This window comes from Hyperolius riggenbachi, chromosome 4 (assembly GCF_040937935.1).
Source record: "Hyperolius riggenbachi isolate aHypRig1 chromosome 4, aHypRig1.pri, whole genome shotgun sequence".
In the NCBI taxonomy this organism is placed as follows: Eukaryota; Metazoa; Chordata; class Amphibia; order Anura; family Hyperoliidae; genus Hyperolius; species Hyperolius riggenbachi.
This window is the reverse complement of record NC_090649.1, coordinates 50706386-50724666: the sequence shown is the minus strand read 5'-3', so window position 1 is coordinate 50724666 and position 18281 is coordinate 50706386. Positions and strand designations below refer to the sequence as shown.

Sequence of the window (18281 nt, the reverse complement as noted above, 5' to 3'; positions counted from 1 at the left end):
CCTATTTTGTGGGAAAAAAATTGTCCCTTAGCCAAATGCGGATATACTGAAAAATTTTAAAAATGATCCGTAACATCACTTTCCAACTTAAACAGCTGCTAATTACCATTTTCTGCTGTAGGAGATAAAGGCCTGCTGAGGTACCACGACGCTGCTGACAGCATTGGGGGATGTAGCTCAGAGGTAGAGCGCATGCTTCGCATGTATGAGGCCCCGGGTTCAATCCCCGGCATCTCCAGCTTTTCTTCTACAAACTGCAAAGTCCCCCTTGCGCTAATGGATGCCATACCGGAAGCGCCAATGTTTCCTGTTACAGATGCTTAGTGAGGTGTCAATATTTCTGACTTTCATGCAAACGCTATGCACCTTGGAATAGAGCCAATAAAATGCACTTCAGCCTCGTACACACTATGCAATTTCCCGCCAGATAGATGGGTCGAATAGATCAGGTCCGATCTGATTGCCGATCGTTTTTCTGATCGATTTGCATTGAAGTGATCAGAAAATCGATCGGAAATCCGATCGGATCTGTCGAAGATTATCTATCGACCCATCTGTCTGATGGGAAATTGCATGGTGTGTACCAGACTTTTTCTTTTAGGCCACACAGGAGGATGATTTAAGATTCAATGCAGGATTTAATCCAGGCCTTTGCAAGCAATTAAGCAGCATCAAGAGTCAGGAAGTGATGGAGGAGATAAAGATGACAAGAAGAGGTTAGGAAATGAATGATTGGCATGAATGAGAGTTTAACATCCAATATTACCCCTTAAGGAACCTGCTTGAGAAGCCAAGTTTTTAGAGGATCTTATCAAGCTTTAATATAATTTCAGGCAGAGAAACCTGTACCATTGATAGAACTTGCCATTTACCAGGTACTCAATGACAGCAGGTAGATTCTGAAAAGTGGTGTGCCGTACGAATCTACTCATTGTGCATCTCCATAGCGAACGTCAAAGGGGATGTAGCTCAGTGGTAGAGCGCATGCTTTGCATGTATGAGGCCCCGGGTTCAATCCCCGGCATCTCCAGCTTTTCTTCTACAAACTGCTAAGGCCCCCTTCCGCTACTGGATCCCATACCGGAAGCGCCAATGTTTCCTGCTGCAGATGCTTAGTGAGGTGTCAACAATTCTGACTTTAATGCAAACTCTTATTGTTCGTGAAATGAAAGGTTCCACCTATTTTGTGGGAAAAAAATTGTCCCTTAGCCAAATGCGGATATACTGAAAAATTTTAAAAATGATCCGTAACATCACTTTCCAACTTAAACAGCTGCTAATTACCATTTTCTGCTGTAGGAGATAAAGGCCTGCTGAGGTACCACGACACTGCTGACAGCATTGGGGGATGTAGCTCAGAGGTAGAGCGCATGCTTCGCATGTATGAGGCCCCGGGTTCAATCCCTGGCATCTCCAGCTTTTCTTCTACAAACTGCAAAGTCCCCCTTGCGCTAATGGATCCCATACCGGAAGCGCCAATGTTTCCTGTTACAGATGCTTAGTGAGGTGTCAATATTTCTGACTTTCATGCAAACGCTATGCACCTTGGAATAGAGCCAATAAAATGCACTTCAGCCTCGTACACACTATGCAATTTCCCGCCAGATAGATGGGTCGAATAGATCAGGTCCGATCTGATTTCCGATCGTTTTTCTGATCGATTTGCATTGAAGTGATCAGAAAATCGATCGGAAATCCGATCGGATCTGTCGAAGATTATCTATCGACCCATCTGTCTGATGGGAAATTGCATGGTGTGTACCAGACTTTTTCTTTTAGGCCACACAGGAGGATGATTTAAGATTCAATGCAGGATTTAATCCAGGCCTTTGCAAGCAATTAAGCAGCATCAAGAGTCAGGAAGTGATGGAGGAGATAAAGATGACAAGAAGAGGTTAGGAAATGAATGATTGGCATGAATGAGAGTTTAACATCCAATATTACCCCTTAAGCAACCTGCTTGAGAAGCCAAGTTTTTAGAGGATCTTATCAAGCTTTAATATAATTTCAGGCAGAGAAACCTGTACCATTGATAGAACTTGCCATTTACCAGGTACTCAATGACAGCAGGTAGATTCTGAAAAGTGGTGTGCCGTACGAATCTACTCATTGTGCACAGGGCCGGCCCTAGACTTTTTGCCGCCTGAGGCAAAATTAGAAAAAAAATCGCTCCCCCCCCCCCCCCCCGTGGGTGGTGGGGGGGGGGGTGGTGCCGCCGAGCTGGAGGGGTAGCTAGCAGAAAGGGGGTATTGGGCCTAGCGGCGGGGAGGGGGGTCGGACCCCCCCCTCCCTCGCCTGGGTCCCCCGATCTGCGCTCCTTCTCCAGCGTAAAGTACCAGCCAACCTGCATATGAGAAGAGGCAACGGGCGGGGGAATCACTCACCTTCCGCGTTCCATCGTGCGCTCCACCGACGTCACTTCCTGCAAGGCCGTCCACTTACAATACAGTGGGCGGCGTTGCCGGAAGTGACGTCAGTGGAGCACGCGATGGAACGCGGAAGGTGAGTGATTCCCCCGCCCGTTGCCTCTTCTCATATGCACGCTGGCTGGTACTTTACGCTGGAGGAGGAGCGCAGATCGGGGGACCCAGGCGAGGGAGGGGGGGGTCCGACCCCCCTCCCCGCCGCTAGGCCCAATACCCCCTTTCTGCCCGCTACCCCTCCAGCTCGGCGGGCGGCCCCAGCGTCCATGGACGGGCGGGTGCCGCCCCCCCAGATCTGCCGCCTGAGGCAAATGTTTCACCCCGCCTCATGAGCGGGCCGGCCCTGATTGTGCATCTCCATAGTGAACGTCAAAGGGGATGTAGCTCAGTGGTAGAGCGCATGCTTTGCATGTATGAGGCCCCGGGTTCAATCCCCGGCATCTCCAGCTTTTCTTCTACAAACTGCTAAGGCCCCCTTCCGCTACTGGATCCCATACCGGAAGCGCCAATGTTTCCTGCTGCAGATGCTTAGTGAGGTGTCAACAATTCTGACTTTAATGCAAACTCTTATTGTTCGTGAAATAAAAGGTTCCACCTATTTTGTGGGAAAAAAATTGTCCCTTAGCCAAATGCGGATATACTGAAAAATTTTAAAAATGATCCGTAACATCACTTTCCAACTTAAACAGCTGCTAATTACCATTTTCTGCTGTAGGAGATAAAGGCCTGCTGAGGTACCACGACACTGCTGACTGCATTGGGGGATGTAGCTCAGAGGTAGAGCGCATGCTTCGCATGTATGAGGCCCCGGGTTCAATCCCCGGCATCTCCAGCTTTTCTTCTACAAACTGCAAGGTCCCCCTTGCGCTAATGGATGCCATACCGGAAGCGCCAATGTTTCCTGTTACAGATGCTTAGTGAGGTGTCAATATTTCTGACTTTCATGCAAACGCTATGCACCTTGGAATAGAGCCAATAAAATGCACTTCAGCCTCGTACACACTATGCAATTTCCCGCCAGATAGATGGGTCGAATAGATCAGGTCCGATCTGATTGCCGATCGTTTTTCTGATCGATTTGCATTGAAGTGATCAGAAAATCGATCGGAAATCCGATCGGATCTGTCGAAGATTATCTATCGACCCATCTGTCTGATGGGAAATTGCATGGTGTGTACCAGACTTTTTCTTTTAGGCCACACAGGAGGATGATTTAAGATTCAATGCAGGATTTAATCCAGGCCTTTGCAAGCAATTAAGCAGCATCAAGAGTCAGGAAGTGATGGAGGAGATAAAGATGACAAGAAGAGGTTAGGAAATGAATGATTGGCATGAATGAGAGTTTAACATCCAATATTACCCCTTAAGCAACCTGCTTGAGAAGCCAAGTTTTTAGAGGATCTTATCAAGCTTTAATATAATTTCAGGCAGAGAAACCTGTACCATTGATAGAACTTGCCATTTAACAGGTACTCAATGACAGCAGGTAGATTCTGAAAAGTGGTGTGCCGTACGAATCTACTCATTGTGCATCTCCATAGCGAACGTCAAAGGGGATGTAGCTCAGTGGTAGAGCGCATGCTTTGCATGTATGAGGCCCCGGGTTCAATCCCCGGCATCTCCAGCTTTTCTTCTACAAACTGCTAAGGCCCCCTTCCGCTACTGGATCCCATACCGGAAGCGCCAATGTTTCCTGCTGCAGATGCTTAGTGAGGTGTCAACAATTCTGACTTTAATGCAAACTCTTATTGTTCGTGAAATAAAAGGTTCCACCTATTTTGTGGGAAAAAAATTGTCCCTTAGCCAAATGCGGATATACTGAAAAATTTTAAAAATGATCCGTAACATCACTTTCCAACTTAAACAGCTGCTAATTACCATTTTCTGCTGTAGGAGATAAAGGCCTGCTGAGGTACCATGACGCTGCTGACAGCATTGGGGGATGTAGCTCAGAGGTAGAGCGCATGCTTCGCATGTATGAGGCCCCGGGTTCAATCCCCGGCATCTCCAGCTTTTCTTCTACAAACTGCAAAGTCCCCCTTGCGCTAATGGATGCCATACCGGAAGCGCCAATGTTTCCTGTTACAGATGCTTAGTGAGGTGTCAATATTTCTGACTTTCATGCAAACGCTATGCACCTTGGAATAGAGCCAATAAAATGCACTTCAGCCTCGTACACACTATGCAATTTCCCGCCAGATAGATGGGTCGAATAGATCAGGTCCGATCTGATTGCCGATCGTTTTTCTGATCGATTTGCATTGAAGTGATCAGAAAATCGATCGGAAATCCGATCGGATCTGTCGAAGATTATCTATCGACCCATCTGTCTGATGGGAAATTGCATGGTGTGTTCCAGACTTTTTCTTTTAGGCCACACAGGAGGATGATTTAAGATTCAATGCAGGATTTAATCCAGGCCTTTGCAAGCAATTAAGCAGCATCAAGAGTCAGGAAGTGATGGAGGAGATAAAGATGACAAGAAGAGGTTAGGAAATGAATGATTGGCATGAATGAGAGTTTAACATCCAATATTACCCCTTAAGCAACCTGCTTGAGAAGCCAAGTTTTTAGAGGATCTTATCAAGCTTTAATATAATTTCAGGCAGAGAAACCTGTACCATTGATAGAACTTGCCATTTACCAGGTACTCAATGACAGCAGGTAGATTCTGAAAAGTGGTGTGCCATACGAATCTACTCATTGTGCATCTCCATAGCGAACGTCAAAGGGGATGTAGCTCAGTGGTAGAGCGCATGCTTTGCATGTATGAGGCCCCGGGTTCAATCCCCGGCATCTCCAGCTTTTCTTCTACAAACTGCTAAGGCCCCCTTCCGCTACTGGATCCCATACCGGAAGCGCCAATGTTTCCTGCTGCAGATGCTTAGTGAGGTGTCAACAATTCTGACTTTAATGCAAACTCTTATTGTTCGTGAAATGAAAGGTTCCACCTATTTTGTGGGAAAAAAATTGTCCCTTAGCCAAATGCGGATATACTGAAAAATTTTAAAAATGATCCGTAACATCACTTTCCAACTTAAACAGCTGCTAATTACCATTTTCTGCTGTAGGAGATAAAGGCCTGCTGAGGTACCACGACACTGCTGACAGCATTGGGGGATGTAGCTCAGAGGTAGAGCGCATGCTTCGCATGTATGAGGCCCCGGGTTCAATCCCCGGCATCTCCAGCTTTTCTTCTACAAACTGCAAAGTCCCCCTTGCGCTAATGGATCCCATACCGGAAGCGCCAATGTTTCCTGTTACAGATGCTTAGTGAGGTGTCAATATTTCTGACTTTCATGCAAACGCTATGCACCTTGGAATAGAGCCAATAAAATGCACTTCAGCCTCGTACACACTATGCAATTTCCCGCCAGATAGATTAGTCGAATAGATCAGGTCCGATCTGATTTCCGATCGTTTTTCTGATCGATTTGCATTGAAGTGATCAGAAAATCGATCGGAAATCCGATCGGATCTGTCGAAGATTATCTATCGACCCATCTGTCTGATGGGAAATTGCATGGTGTGTACCAGACTTTTTCTTTTAGGCCACACAGGAGGATGATTTAAGATTCAATGCAGGATTTAATCCAGGCCTTTGCAAGCAATTAAGCAGCATCAAGAGTCAGGAAGTGATGGAGGAGATAAAGATGACAAGAAGAGGTTAGGAAATGAATGATTGGCATGAATTAGAGTTTAACATCCAATATTACCCCTTAAGCAACCTCCTTGAGAAGCCAAGTTTTTAGAGGATCTTATCAAGCTTTAATATAATTTCAGGCAGAGAAACCTGTACCATTGATAGAACTTGCCATTTACCAGGTACTCAATGACAGCAGGTAGATTCTGAAAAGTGGTGTGCCGTACGAATCTACTCATTGTGCATCTCCATAGCGAACGTCAAAGGGGATGTAGCTCAGTGGTAGAGCGCATGCTTTGCATGTATGAGGCCCCGGGTTCAATCCCCGGCATCTCCAGCTTTTCTTCTACAAACTGCTAAGGCCCCCTTCCGCTACTGGATCCCATACCGGAAGCGCCAATGTTTCCTGCTGCAGATGCTTAGTGAGGTGTCAACAATTCTGACTTTAATGCAAACTCTTATTGTTCGTGAAATGAAAGGTTCCACCTATTTTGTGGGAAAAAAATTGTCCCTTAGCCAAATGCGGATATACTGAAAAATTTTAAAAATGATCCGTAACATCACTTTCCAACTTAAACAGCTGCTAATTACCATTTTCTGCTGTAGGAGATAAAGGCCTGCTGAGGTACCACGACGCTGCTGACAGCATTGGGGGATGTAGCTCAGAGGTAGAGCGCATGCTTCGCATGTATGAGGCCCTGGGTTCAATCCCCGGCATCTCCAGCTTTTCTTCTACAAACTGCAAAGTCCCCCTTGCGCTAATGGATCCCATACCGGAAGCGCCAATGTTTCCTGTTACAGATGCTTAGTGAGGTGTCAATATTTCTGACTTTCATGCAAACGCTATGCACCTTGGAATAGAGCCAATAAAATGCACTTCAGCCTCGTACACACTATGCAATTTCCCGCCAGATAGATGGGTCGAATAGATCAGGTCCGATCTGATTTCCGATCGTTTTTCTGATCGATTTGCATTGAAGTGATCAGAAAATCGATCGGAAATCCGATCGAATCTGTCGAAGATTATCTATCGACCCATCTGTCTGATGGGAAATTGCATGGTGTGTACCAGACTTTTTCTTTTAGGCCACACAGGAGGATGATTTAAGATTCAATGCAGGATTTAATCCAGGCCTTTGCAAGCAATTAAGCAGCATCAAGAGTCAGGAAGTGATGGAGGAGATAAAGATGACAAGAAGAGGTTAGGAAATGAATGATTGGCATGAATGAGAGTTTAACATCCAATATTACCCCTTAAGCAACCTCCTTGAGAAGCCAAGTTTTTAGAGGATCTTATCAAGCTTTAATATAATTTCAGGCAGAGAAACCTGTACCATTGATAGAACTTGCCATTTACCAGGTACTCAATGACAGCAGGTAGATTCTGAAAAGTGGTGTGCCGTACGAATCTACTCATTGTGCATCTCCATAGCGAACGTCAAAGGGGATGTAGCTCAGTGGTAGAGCGCATGCTTTGCATGTATGAGGCCCCGGGTTCAATCCCCGGCATCTCCAGCTTTTCTTCTACAAACTGCTAAGGCCCCCTTGCGCTAATGGATGCCATACCGGAAGCGCCAATGTTTCCTGTTACAGATGCTTAGTGAGGTGTCAATATTTCTGACTTTCATGCAAACGCTATGCACCTTGGAATAGAGCCAATAAAATGCACTTCAGCCTCGTACACACTATGCAATTTCCCGCCAGATAGATGGGTCGAATAGATCAGGTCCGATCTGATTGCCGATCGTTTTTCTGATCGATTTGCATTGAAGTGATCAGAAAATCGATCGGAAATCCGATCGGATCTGTCGAAGATTATCTATCGACCCATCTGTCTGATGGGAAATTGCATGGTGTGTACCAGACTTTTTCTTTTAGGCCACACAGGAGGATGATTTAAGATTCAATGCAGGATTTAATCCAGGCCTTTGCAAGCAATTAAGCAGCATCAAGAGTCAGGAAGTGATGGAGGAGATAAAGATGACAAGAAGAGGTTAGGAAATGAATGATTGGCATGAATGAGAGTTTAACATCCAATATTACCCCTTAAGCAACCTGCTTGAGAAGCCAAGTTTTTAGAGGATCTTATCAAGCTTTAATATAATTTCAGGCAGAGAAACCTGTACCATTGATAGAACTTGCCATTTACCAGGTACTCAATGACAGCAGGTAGATTCTGAAAAGTGGTGTGCCGTACGAATCTACTCATTGTGCATCTCCATAGCGAACGTCAAAGGGGATGTAGCTCAGTGGTAGAGCGCATGCTTTGCATGTATGAGGCCCCGGGTTCAATCCCCAGCATCTCCAGCTTTTCTTCTACAAACTGCTAAGGCCCCCTTCCGCTACTGGATCCCATACCGGAAGCGCCAATGTTTCCTGCTGCAGATGCTTAGTGAGGTGTCAACAATTCTGACTTTAATGCAAACTCTTATTGTTCGTGAAATAAAAGGTTCCACCTATTTTGTGGGAAAAAAATTGTCCCTTAGCCAAATGCGGATATACTGAAAAATTTTAAAAATGATCCGTAACATCACTTTCCAACTTAAACAGCTGCTAATTACCATTTTCTGCTGTAGGAGATAAAGGCCTGCTGAGGTACCACGACGCTGCTGACAGCATTGGGGGATGTAGCTCAGAGGTAGAGCGCATGCTTCGCATGTATGAGGCCCCGGGTTCAATCCCCGGCATCTCCAGCTTTTCTTCTACAAACTGCAAAGTCCCCCTTGCGCTAATGGATGCCATACCGGAAGCGCCAATGTTTCCTGTTACAGATGCTTAGTGAGGTGTCAATATTTCTGACTTTCATGCAAACGCTATGCACCTTGGAATAGAGCCAATAAAATGCACTTCAGCCTCGTACACACTATGCAATTTCCCGCCAGATAGATGGGTCGAATAGATCAGGTCCGATCTGATTTCCGATCGTTTTTCTGATCGATTTGCATTGAAGTGATCAGAAAATCGATCGGAAATCCGATCGGATCTGTCGAAGATTATCTATCGACCCATCTGTCTGATGGGAAATTGCATGGTGTGTACCAGACTTTTTCTTTTAGGCCACACAGGAGGATGATTTAAGATTCAATGCAGGATTTAATCCAGGCCTTTGCAAGCAATTAAGCAGCATCAAGAGTCAGGAAGTGATGGAGGAGATAAAGATGACAAGAAGAGGTTAGGAAATGAATGATTGGCATGAATGAGAGTTTAACATCCAATATTACCCCTTAAGCAACCTGCTTGAGAAGCCAAGTTTTTAGAGGATCTTATCAAGCTTTAATATAATTTCAGGCAGAGAAACCTGTACCATTGATAGAACTTGCCATTTACCAGGTACTCAATGACAGCAGGTAGATTCTGAAAAGTGGTGTGCCGTACGAATCTACTCATTGTGCATCTCCATAGCGAACGTCAAAGGGGATGTAGCTCAGTGGTAGAGCGCATGCTTTGCATGTATGATGCCCCGGGTTCAATCCCCGGCATCTCCAGCTTTTCTTCTACTAACTGCTAAGGCCCCCTTCCGCTACTGGATCCCATACCGGAAGCGCCAATGTTTCCTGCTGCAGATGCTTAGTGAGGTGTCAACAATTCTGACTTTAATGCAAACTCTTATTGTTCGTGAAATGAAAGGTTCCACCTATTTTGTGGGGAAAAAAATTGTCCCTTAGCCAAATGCGGATATACTGAAAAATTTTAAAAATGATCCGTAACATCACTTTCCAACTTAAACAGCTGCTAATTACCATTTTCTGCTGTAGGAGATAAAGGCCTGCTGAGGTACCACGACACTGCTGACAGCATTGGGGGATGTAGCTCAGAGGTAGAGCGCATGCTTCGCATGTATGAGGCCCCGGGTTCAATCCCTGGCATCTCCAGCTTTTCTTCTACAAACTGCAAAGTCCCCCTTGCGCTAATGGATCCCATACCGGAAGCGCCAATGTTTCCTGTTACAGATGCTTAGTGAGGTGTCAATATTTCTGACTTTCATGCAAACGCTATGCACCTTGGAATAGAGCCAATAAAATGCACTTCAGCCTCGTACACACTATGCAATTTCCCGCCAGATAGATGGGTCGAATAGATCAGGTCCGATCTGATTTCCGATCGTTTTTCTGATCGATTTGCATTGAAGTGATCAGAAAATCGATCGGAAATCCGATCGAATCTGTCGAAGATTATCTATCGACCCATCTGTCTGATGGGAAATTGCATGGTGTGTACCAGACTTTTTCTTTTAGGCCACACAGGAGGATGATTTAAGATTCAATGCAGGATTTAATCCAGGCCTTTGCAAGCAATTAAGCAGCATCAAGAGTCAGGAAGTGATGGAGGAGATAAAGATGACAAGAAGAGGTTAGGAAATGAATGATTGGCATGAATGAGAGTTTAACATCCAATATTACCCCTTAAGCAACCTGCTTGAGAAGCCAAGTTTTTAGAGGATCTTATCAAGCTTTAATATAATTTCAGGCAGAGAAACCTGTACCATTGATAGAACTTGCCATTTACCAGGTACTCAATGACAGCAGGTAGATTCTGAAAAGTGGTGTGCCGTACGAATCTACTCATTGTGCATCTCCATAGCGAACGTCAAAGGGGATGTAGCTCAGTGGTAGAGCGCATGCTTTGCATGTATGAGGCCCCGGGTTCAATCCCTGGCATCTTCAGCTTTTCTTCTACAAACTGCTAAGGCCCCCTTCCGCTACTGGATCCCATACCGGAAGCGCCAATGTTTCCTGCTGCAGATGCTTAGTGAGGTGTCAACAATTCTGACTTTAATGCAAACTCTTATTGTTCGTGAAATAAAAGGTTCCACCTATTTTGTGGGAAAAAAATTGTCCCTTAGCCAAATGCGGATATACTGAAAAATTTTAAAAATGATCCGTAACATCACTTTCCAACTTAAACAGCTGCTAATTACCATTTTCTGCTGTAGGAGATAAAGGCCTGCTGAGGTACCACGACGCTGCTGACAGCATTGGGGGATGTAGCTCAGAGGTAGAGCGCATGCTTCGCATGTATGAGGCCCCGGGTTCAATCCCCGGCATCTCCAGCTTTTCTTCTACAAACTGCAAAGTCCCCCTTGCGCTAATGGATGCCATACCGGAAGCGCCAATGTTTCCTGTTACAGATGCTTAGTGAGGTGTCAATATTTCTGACTTTCATGCAAACGCTATGCACCTTGGAATAGAGCCAATAAAATGCACTTCAGCCTCGTACACACTATGCAATTTCCCGCCAGATAGATGGGTCGAATAGATCAGGTCCGATCTGATTTCCGATCGTTTTTCTGATCGATTTGCATTGAAGTGATCAGAAAATCGATCGGAAATCCGATCGGATCTGTCGAAGATTATCTATCGACCCATCTGTCTGATGGGAAATTGCATGGTGTGTACCAGACTTTTTCTTTTAGGCCACACAGGAGGATGATTTAAGATTCAATGCAGGATTTAATCCAGGCCTTTGCAAGCAATTAAGCAGCATCAAGAGTCAGGAAGTGATGGAGGAGATAAAGATGACAAGAAGAGGTTAGGAAATGAATGATTGGCATGAATGAGAGTTTAACATCCAATATTACCCCTTAAGCAACCTGCTTGAGAAGCCAAGTTTTTAGAGGATCTTATCAAGCTTTAATATAATTTCAGGCAGAGAAACCTGTACCATTGATAGAACTTGCCATTTACCAGGTACTCAATGACAGCAGGTAGATTCTGAAAAGTGGTGTGCCGTACGAATCTACTCATTGTGCATCTCCATAGCGAACGTCAAAGGGGATGTAGCTCAGTGGTAGAGTGCATGCTTTGCATGTATGAGGCCCCGGGTTCAATCCCTGGCATCTCCAGCTTTTCTTCTACAAACTGCTAAGGCCCCCTTCCGCTACTGGATCCCATACCGGAAGCGCCAATGTTTCCTGCTGCAGATGCTTAGTGAGGTGTCAACAATTCTGACTTTAATGCAAACTCTTATTGTTCGTGAAATGAAAGGTTCCACCTATTTTGTGGGAAAAAAATTGTCCCTTAGCCAAATGCGGATATACTGAAAAATTTTAAAAATGATCCGTAACATCACTTTCCAACTTAAACAGCTGCTAATTACCATTTTCTGCTGTAGGAGATAAAGGCCTGCTGAGGTACCACGACGCTGCTGACAGCATTGGGGGATGTAGCTCAGAGGTAGAGCGCATGCTTCGCATGTATGAGGCCCCGGGTTCAATCCCCGGCATCTCCAGCTTTTCTTCTACAAACTGCAAAGTCCCCCTTGCGCTAATGGATGCCATACCGGAAGCGCCAATGTTTCCTGTTACAGATGCTTAGTGAGGTGTCAATATTTCTGACTTTCATGCAAACGCTATGCACCTTGGAATAGAGCCAATAAAATGCACTTCAGCCTCGTACACACTATGCAATTTCCCGCCAGATAGATGGGTCGAATAGATCAGGTCCGATCTGATTTCCGATCGTTTTTCTGATCGATTTGCATTGAAGTGATCAGAAAATCGATCGGAAATCCGATCGAATCTGTCGAAGATTATCTATCGACCCATCTGTCTGATGGGAAATTGCATGGTGTGTACCAGACTTTTTCTTTTAGGCCACACAGGAGGATGATTTAAGATTCAATGCAGGATTTAATCCAGGCCTTTGCAAGCAATTAAGCAGCATCAAGAGTCAGGAAGTGATGGAGGAGATAAAGATGACAAGAAGAGGTTAGGAAATGAATGATTGGCATGAATGAGAGTTTAACATCCAATATTACCCCTTAAGCAACCTCCTTGAGAAGCCAAGTTTTTAGAGGATCTTATCAAGCTTTAATATAATTTCAGGCAGAGAAACCTGTACCATTGATAGAACTTGCCATTTACCAGGTACTCAATGACAGCAGGTAGATTCTGAAAAGTGGTGTGCCGTACGAATCTACTCATTGTGCATCTCCATAGCGAACGTCAAAGGGGATGTAGCTCAGTGGTAGAGTGCATGCTTTGCATGTATGAGGCCCCGGGTTCAATCCCTGGCATCTCCAGCTTTTCTTCTACAAACTGCTAAGGCCCCCTTCCGCTACTGGATCCCATACCGGAAGCGCCAATGTTTCCTGCTGCAGATGCTTAGTGAGGTGTCAACAATTCTGACTTTAATGCAAACTCTTATTGTTCGTGAAATGAAAGGTTCCACCTATTTTGTGGGAAAAAAATTGTCCCTTAGCCAAATGCGGATATACTGAAAAATTTTAAAAATGATCCGTAACATCACTTTCCAACTTAAACAGCTGCTAATTACCATTTTCTGCTGTAGGAGATAAAGGCCTGCTGAGGTACCACGACGCTGCTGACAGCATTGGGGGATGTAGCTCAGAGGTAGAGCGCATGCTTCGCATGTATGAGGCCCCGGGTTCAATCCCCGGCATCTCCTGCTTTTCTTCTACAAACTGCAAAGTCCCCCTTGCGCTAATGGATGCCATACCGGAAGCGCCAATGTTTCCTGTTACAGATGCTTAGTGAGGTGTCAATATTTCTGACTTTCATGCAAACGCTATGCACCTTGGAATAGAGCCAATAAAATGCACTTCAGCCTCGTACACACTATGCAATTTCCCGCCAGATAGATGGGTCGAATAGATCAGGTCCGATCTGATTTCCGATCGTTTTTCTGATCGATTTGCATTGAAGTGATCAGAAAATCGATCGGAAATCCGATCGAATCTGTCGAAGATTATCTATCGACCCATCTGTCTGATGGGAAATTGCATGGTGTGTACCAGACTTTTTCTTTTAGGCCACACAGGAGGATGATTTAAGATTCAATGCAGGATTTAATCCAGGCCTTTGCAAGCAATTAAGCAGCATCAAGAGTCAGGAAGTGATGGAGGAGATAAAGATGACAAGAAGAGGTTAGGAAATGAATGATTGGCATGAATGAGAGTTTAACATCCAATATTACCCCTTAAGCAACCTCCTTGAGAAGCCAAGTTTTTAGAGGATCTTATCAAGCTTTAATATAATTTCAGGCAGAGAAACCTGTACCATTGATAGAACTTGCCATTTACCAGGTACTCAATGACAGCAGGTAGATTCTGAAAAGTGGTGTGCCGTACGAATCTACTCATTGTGCATCTCCATAGCGAACGTCAAAGGGGATGTAGCTCAGTGGTAGAGCGCATGCTTTGCATGTATGAGGCCCCGGGTTCAATCCCCGGCATCTCCAGCTTTTCTTCTACAAACTGCTAAGGCCCCCTTCCGCTACTGGATCCCATACCGGAAGCGCCAATGTTTCCTGCTGCAGATGCTTAGTGAGGTGTCAACAATTCTGACTTTAATGCAAACTCTTATTGTTCGTGAAATGAAAGGTTCCACCTATTTTGTGGGAAAAAAATTGTCCCTTAGCCAAATGCGGATATACTGAAAAATTTTAAAAATGATCCGTAACATTACTTTCCAACTTAAACAGCTGCTAATTACCATTTTCTGCTTTAGGAGATAAAGGCTTGCTGAGGTACCACGACACTGCTGACAGCATTGGGGGATGTAGCTCAGAGGTAGAGCGCATGCTTCGCATGTATGAGGCCCTGGGTTCAATCCCCGGCATCTCCAGCTTTTCTTCTACAAACTGCAAAGTCCCCCTTGCGCTAATGGATCCCATACCGGAAGCGCCAATGTTTCCTGTTACAGATGCTTAGTGAGGTGTCAATATTTCTGACTTTCATGCAAACGCTATGCACCTTGGAATAGAGCCAATAAAATGCACTTCAGCCTCGTACACACTATGCAATTTCCCGCCAGATAGATGGGTCGAATAGATCAGGTCCGATCTGATTTCCGATCGTTTTTCTGATCGATTTGCATTGAAGTGATCAGAAAATCGATCGGAAATCCGATCGGATCTGTCGAAGATTATCTATCGACCCATCTGTCTGATGGGAAATTGCATGGTGTGTACCAGACTTTTTCTTTTAGGCCACACAGGAGGATGATTTAAGATTCAATGCAGGATTTAATCCAGGCCTTTGCAAGCAATTAAGCAGCATCAAGAGTCAGGAAGTGATGGAGGAGATAAAGATGACAAGAAGAGGTTAGGAAATGAATGATTGGCATGAATGAGAGTTTAACATCCAATATTACCCCTTAAGCAACCTGCTTGAGAAGCCAAGTTTTTAGAGGATCTTATCAAGCTTTAATATAATTTCAGGCAGAGAAACCTGTACCATTGATAGAACTTGCCATTTACCAGGTACTCAATGACAGCAGGTAGATTCTGAAAAGTGGTGTGCCGTACGAATCTACTCATTGTGCATCTCCATAGCGAACGTCAAAGGGGATGTAGCTCAGTGGTAGAGCGCATGCTTTGCATGTATGAGGCCCCGGGTTCAATCCCCGGCATCTCCAGCTTTTCTTCTACAAACTGCTAAGGCCCCCTTCCGCTACTGGATCCCATACCGGAAGCGCCAATGTTTCCTGCTGCAGATGCTTAGTGAGGTGTCAACAATTCTGACTTTAATGCAAACTCTTATTGTTCGTGAAATAAAAGGTTCCACCTATTTTGTGGGAAAAAAATTGTCCCTTAGCCAAATGCGGATATACTGAAAAATTTTAAAAATGATCCGTAACATCACTTTCCAACTTAAACAGCTGCTAATTACCATTTTCTGCTGTAGGAGATAAAGGCCTGCTGAGGTACCACGACGCTGCTGACAGCATTGGGGGATGTAGCTCAGAGGTAGAGCGCATGCTTCGCATGTATGAGGCCCCGGGTTCAATCCCCGGCATCTCCAGCTTTTCTTCTACAAACTGCAAAGTCCCCCTTGCGCTAATGGATGCCATACCGGAAGCGCCAATGTTTCCTGTTACAGATGCTTAGTGAGGTGTCAATATTTCTGACTTTCATGCAAACGCTATGCACCTTGGAATAGAGCCAATAAAATGCACTTCAGCCTCGTACACACTATGCAATTTCCCGCCAGATAGATGGGTCGAATAGATCAGGTCCGATCTGATTGCCGATCGTTTTTCTGATCGATTTGCATTGAAGTGATCAGAAAATCGATCGGAAATCCGATCGGATCTGTCGAAGATTATCTATCGACCCATCTGTCTGATGGGAAATTGCATGGTGTGTACCAGACTTTTTCTTTTAGGCCACACAGGAGGATGATTTAAGATTCAATGCAGGATTTAATCCAGGCCTTTGCAAGCAATTAAGCAGCATCAAGAGTCAGGAAGTGATGGAGGAGATAAAGATGACAAGAAGAGGTTAGGAAATGAATGATTGGCATGAATGAGAGTTTAACATCCAATATTACCCCTTAAGCAACCTGCTTGAGAAGCCAAGTTTTTAGAGGATCTTATCAAGCTTTAATATAATTTCAGGCAGAGAAACCTGTACCATTGATAGAACTTGCCATTTACCAGGTACTCAATGACAGCAGGTAGATTCTGAAAAGTGGTGTGCCGTACGAATCTACTCATTGTGCATCTCCATAGCGAACGTCAAAGGGGATGTAGCTCAGTGGTAGAGCGCATGCTTTGCATGTATGCGGCCCCGGGTTCAATCCCCGGCATCTCCAGCTTTTCTTCTACAAACTGCTAAGGCCCCCTTCCGCTACTGGATCCCATACCGGAAGCGCCAATGTTTCCTGCTGCAGATGCTTAGTGAGGTGTCAACAATTCTGACTTTAATGCAAACTCTTATTGTTCGTGAAATAAAAGGTTCCACCTATTTTGTGGGAAAAAAATTGTCCCTTAGCCAAATGCGGATATACTGAAAAATTTTAAAAATGATCCGTAACATCACTTTCCAACTTAAACAGCTGCTAATTACCATTTTCTGCTGTAGGAGATAAAGGCCTGCTGAGGTACCACGACGCTGCTGACAGCATTGGGGGATGTAGCTCAGAGGTAGAGCGCATGCTTCGCATGTATGAGGCCCCGGGTTCAATCCCCGGCATCTCCAGCTTTTCTTATACAAACTGCAAAGTCCCCCTTGCGCTAATGGATGCCATACCGGAAGCGCCAATGTTTCCTGTTACAGATGCTTAGTGAGGTGTCAATATTTCTGACTTTCATGCAAACGCTATGCACCTTGGAATAGAGCCAATAAAATGCACTTCAGCCTCGTACACACTATGCAATTTCCCGCCAGATAGATGGGTCGAATAGATCAGGTCCGATCGTTTTTCTGATCGATTTGCATTGAAGTGATCAGAAAATCGATCGGAAATCCGATCGGATCTGTCGAAGATTATCTATCGACCCATCTGTCTGATGGGAAATTGCATGGTGTGTACCAGACTTTTTCTTTTAGGCCACACAGGAGGATGATTTAAGATTCAATGCAGGATTTAATCCAGGCCTTTGCAAGCAATTAAGCAGCATCAAGAGTCAGGAAGTGATGGAGGAGATAAAGATGACAAGAAGAGGTTAGGAAATGAATGATTGGCATGAATGAGAGTTTAACATCCAATATTACCCCTTAAGCAACCTGCTTGAGAAGCCAAGTTTTTAGAGGATCTTATCAAGCTTTAATATAATTTCAGGCAGAGAAACCTGTACCATTGATAGAACTTGCCATTTACCAGGTACTCAATGACAGCAGGTAGATTCTGAAAAGTGGTGTGCCGTACGAATCTACTCATTGTGCATCTCCATAGCGAACGTCAAAGGGGATGTAGCTCAGTGGTAGAGCGCATGCTTTGCATGTATGCGGCCCCGGGTTCAATCCCCGGCATCTCCAGCTTTTCTTCTACAAACTGCTAAGGCCCCCTTCCGCTACTGGATCCCATACCGGAAGCGCCAATGTTTCCTGCTGCAGATGCTTAGTGAGGTGTCAACAATTCTGACTTTAATGCAAACTCTTATTGTTCGTGAAATAAAAGGTTCCACCTATTTTGTGGGAAAAAAATTGTCCCTTAGCCAAATGCGGATATACTGAAAAATTTTAAAAATGATCCGTAACATCACTTTCCAACTTAAACAGCTGCTAATTACCATTTTCTGCTGTAGGAGATAAAGGCCTGCTGAGGTACCACGACGCTGCTGACAGCATTGGGGGATGTAGCTCAGAGGTAGAGCGCATGCTTCGCATGTATGAGGCCCCGGGTTCAATCCCCGGCATCTCCAGCTTTTCTTCTACAAACTGCAAAGTCCCCCTTGCGCTAATGGATGCCATACCGGAAGCGCCAATGTTTCCTGTTACAGATGCTTAGTGAGGTGTCAATATTTCTGACTT

General features: G+C 44.8%; 30 non-coding genes across 30 annotated transcripts; all 30 read left to right on the top strand.

Annotated features, from left to right (window-relative positions):
• The first annotated feature begins 166 nt into the window (after positions 1 to 166).
• TRNAA-CGC (transfer RNA alanine (anticodon CGC)) lies at positions 167 to 238 on the top strand. The gene has a single exon. It is a non-coding gene; the product is annotated as a tRNA-Ala (tRNA).
• A 720-nt stretch (positions 239 to 958) lies between these two features.
• TRNAA-UGC (transfer RNA alanine (anticodon UGC)) lies at positions 959 to 1030 on the top strand. The gene has a single exon. It is a non-coding gene; the product is annotated as a tRNA-Ala (tRNA).
• A 314-nt stretch (positions 1031 to 1344) lies between these two features.
• TRNAA-CGC (transfer RNA alanine (anticodon CGC)) lies at positions 1345 to 1416 on the top strand. Its single transcript has one exon. It is a non-coding gene; the product is annotated as a tRNA-Ala (tRNA).
• Positions 1417 to 2797: 1381 nt separating this feature from the next.
• On the top strand, positions 2798 to 2869 carry TRNAA-UGC (transfer RNA alanine (anticodon UGC)). Its single transcript has one exon. It is a non-coding gene; the product is annotated as a tRNA-Ala (tRNA).
• Positions 2870 to 3183: 314 nt separating this feature from the next.
• On the top strand, positions 3184 to 3255 carry TRNAA-CGC (transfer RNA alanine (anticodon CGC)). The gene has a single exon. It is a non-coding gene; the product is annotated as a tRNA-Ala (tRNA).
• Positions 3256 to 3975: 720 nt separating this feature from the next.
• Positions 3976 to 4047, top strand: TRNAA-UGC (transfer RNA alanine (anticodon UGC)). The gene has a single exon. It is a non-coding gene; the product is annotated as a tRNA-Ala (tRNA).
• Positions 4048 to 4361: 314 nt separating this feature from the next.
• Positions 4362 to 4433, top strand: TRNAA-CGC (transfer RNA alanine (anticodon CGC)). Its single transcript has one exon. It is a non-coding gene; the product is annotated as a tRNA-Ala (tRNA).
• A 720-nt stretch (positions 4434 to 5153) lies between these two features.
• Positions 5154 to 5225, top strand: TRNAA-UGC (transfer RNA alanine (anticodon UGC)). Its single transcript has one exon. It is a non-coding gene; the product is annotated as a tRNA-Ala (tRNA).
• Positions 5226 to 5539: 314 nt separating this feature from the next.
• On the top strand, positions 5540 to 5611 carry TRNAA-CGC (transfer RNA alanine (anticodon CGC)). Its single transcript has one exon. It is a non-coding gene; the product is annotated as a tRNA-Ala (tRNA).
• A 720-nt stretch (positions 5612 to 6331) lies between these two features.
• On the top strand, positions 6332 to 6403 carry TRNAA-UGC (transfer RNA alanine (anticodon UGC)). Its single transcript has one exon. It is a non-coding gene; the product is annotated as a tRNA-Ala (tRNA).
• A 314-nt stretch (positions 6404 to 6717) lies between these two features.
• On the top strand, positions 6718 to 6789 carry TRNAA-CGC (transfer RNA alanine (anticodon CGC)). The gene has a single exon. It is a non-coding gene; the product is annotated as a tRNA-Ala (tRNA).
• Positions 6790 to 7509: 720 nt separating this feature from the next.
• Positions 7510 to 7581, top strand: TRNAA-UGC (transfer RNA alanine (anticodon UGC)). The gene has a single exon. It is a non-coding gene; the product is annotated as a tRNA-Ala (tRNA).
• A 720-nt stretch (positions 7582 to 8301) lies between these two features.
• On the top strand, positions 8302 to 8373 carry TRNAA-UGC (transfer RNA alanine (anticodon UGC)). The gene has a single exon. It is a non-coding gene; the product is annotated as a tRNA-Ala (tRNA).
• A 314-nt stretch (positions 8374 to 8687) lies between these two features.
• On the top strand, positions 8688 to 8759 carry TRNAA-CGC (transfer RNA alanine (anticodon CGC)). The gene has a single exon. It is a non-coding gene; the product is annotated as a tRNA-Ala (tRNA).
• A 720-nt stretch (positions 8760 to 9479) lies between these two features.
• TRNAA-UGC (transfer RNA alanine (anticodon UGC)) lies at positions 9480 to 9551 on the top strand. The gene has a single exon. It is a non-coding gene; the product is annotated as a tRNA-Ala (tRNA).
• Positions 9552 to 9866: 315 nt separating this feature from the next.
• TRNAA-CGC (transfer RNA alanine (anticodon CGC)) lies at positions 9867 to 9938 on the top strand. Its single transcript has one exon. It is a non-coding gene; the product is annotated as a tRNA-Ala (tRNA).
• A 720-nt stretch (positions 9939 to 10658) lies between these two features.
• On the top strand, positions 10659 to 10730 carry TRNAA-UGC (transfer RNA alanine (anticodon UGC)). Its single transcript has one exon. It is a non-coding gene; the product is annotated as a tRNA-Ala (tRNA).
• Positions 10731 to 11044: 314 nt separating this feature from the next.
• Positions 11045 to 11116, top strand: TRNAA-CGC (transfer RNA alanine (anticodon CGC)). The gene has a single exon. It is a non-coding gene; the product is annotated as a tRNA-Ala (tRNA).
• Positions 11117 to 11836: 720 nt separating this feature from the next.
• On the top strand, positions 11837 to 11908 carry TRNAA-UGC (transfer RNA alanine (anticodon UGC)). The gene has a single exon. It is a non-coding gene; the product is annotated as a tRNA-Ala (tRNA).
• Positions 11909 to 12222: 314 nt separating this feature from the next.
• Positions 12223 to 12294, top strand: TRNAA-CGC (transfer RNA alanine (anticodon CGC)). Its single transcript has one exon. It is a non-coding gene; the product is annotated as a tRNA-Ala (tRNA).
• A 720-nt stretch (positions 12295 to 13014) lies between these two features.
• Positions 13015 to 13086, top strand: TRNAA-UGC (transfer RNA alanine (anticodon UGC)). The gene has a single exon. It is a non-coding gene; the product is annotated as a tRNA-Ala (tRNA).
• A 314-nt stretch (positions 13087 to 13400) lies between these two features.
• TRNAA-CGC (transfer RNA alanine (anticodon CGC)) lies at positions 13401 to 13472 on the top strand. Its single transcript has one exon. It is a non-coding gene; the product is annotated as a tRNA-Ala (tRNA).
• A 720-nt stretch (positions 13473 to 14192) lies between these two features.
• Positions 14193 to 14264, top strand: TRNAA-UGC (transfer RNA alanine (anticodon UGC)). Its single transcript has one exon. It is a non-coding gene; the product is annotated as a tRNA-Ala (tRNA).
• A 314-nt stretch (positions 14265 to 14578) lies between these two features.
• Positions 14579 to 14650, top strand: TRNAA-CGC (transfer RNA alanine (anticodon CGC)). Its single transcript has one exon. It is a non-coding gene; the product is annotated as a tRNA-Ala (tRNA).
• A 720-nt stretch (positions 14651 to 15370) lies between these two features.
• TRNAA-UGC (transfer RNA alanine (anticodon UGC)) lies at positions 15371 to 15442 on the top strand. The gene has a single exon. It is a non-coding gene; the product is annotated as a tRNA-Ala (tRNA).
• A 314-nt stretch (positions 15443 to 15756) lies between these two features.
• TRNAA-CGC (transfer RNA alanine (anticodon CGC)) lies at positions 15757 to 15828 on the top strand. Its single transcript has one exon. It is a non-coding gene; the product is annotated as a tRNA-Ala (tRNA).
• Positions 15829 to 16548: 720 nt separating this feature from the next.
• TRNAA-UGC (transfer RNA alanine (anticodon UGC)) lies at positions 16549 to 16620 on the top strand. The gene has a single exon. It is a non-coding gene; the product is annotated as a tRNA-Ala (tRNA).
• A 314-nt stretch (positions 16621 to 16934) lies between these two features.
• On the top strand, positions 16935 to 17006 carry TRNAA-CGC (transfer RNA alanine (anticodon CGC)). Its single transcript has one exon. It is a non-coding gene; the product is annotated as a tRNA-Ala (tRNA).
• A 708-nt stretch (positions 17007 to 17714) lies between these two features.
• On the top strand, positions 17715 to 17786 carry TRNAA-UGC (transfer RNA alanine (anticodon UGC)). Its single transcript has one exon. It is a non-coding gene; the product is annotated as a tRNA-Ala (tRNA).
• Positions 17787 to 18100: 314 nt separating this feature from the next.
• On the top strand, positions 18101 to 18172 carry TRNAA-CGC (transfer RNA alanine (anticodon CGC)). Its single transcript has one exon. It is a non-coding gene; the product is annotated as a tRNA-Ala (tRNA).
• Positions 18173 to 18281: the final 109 nt, after the last annotated feature.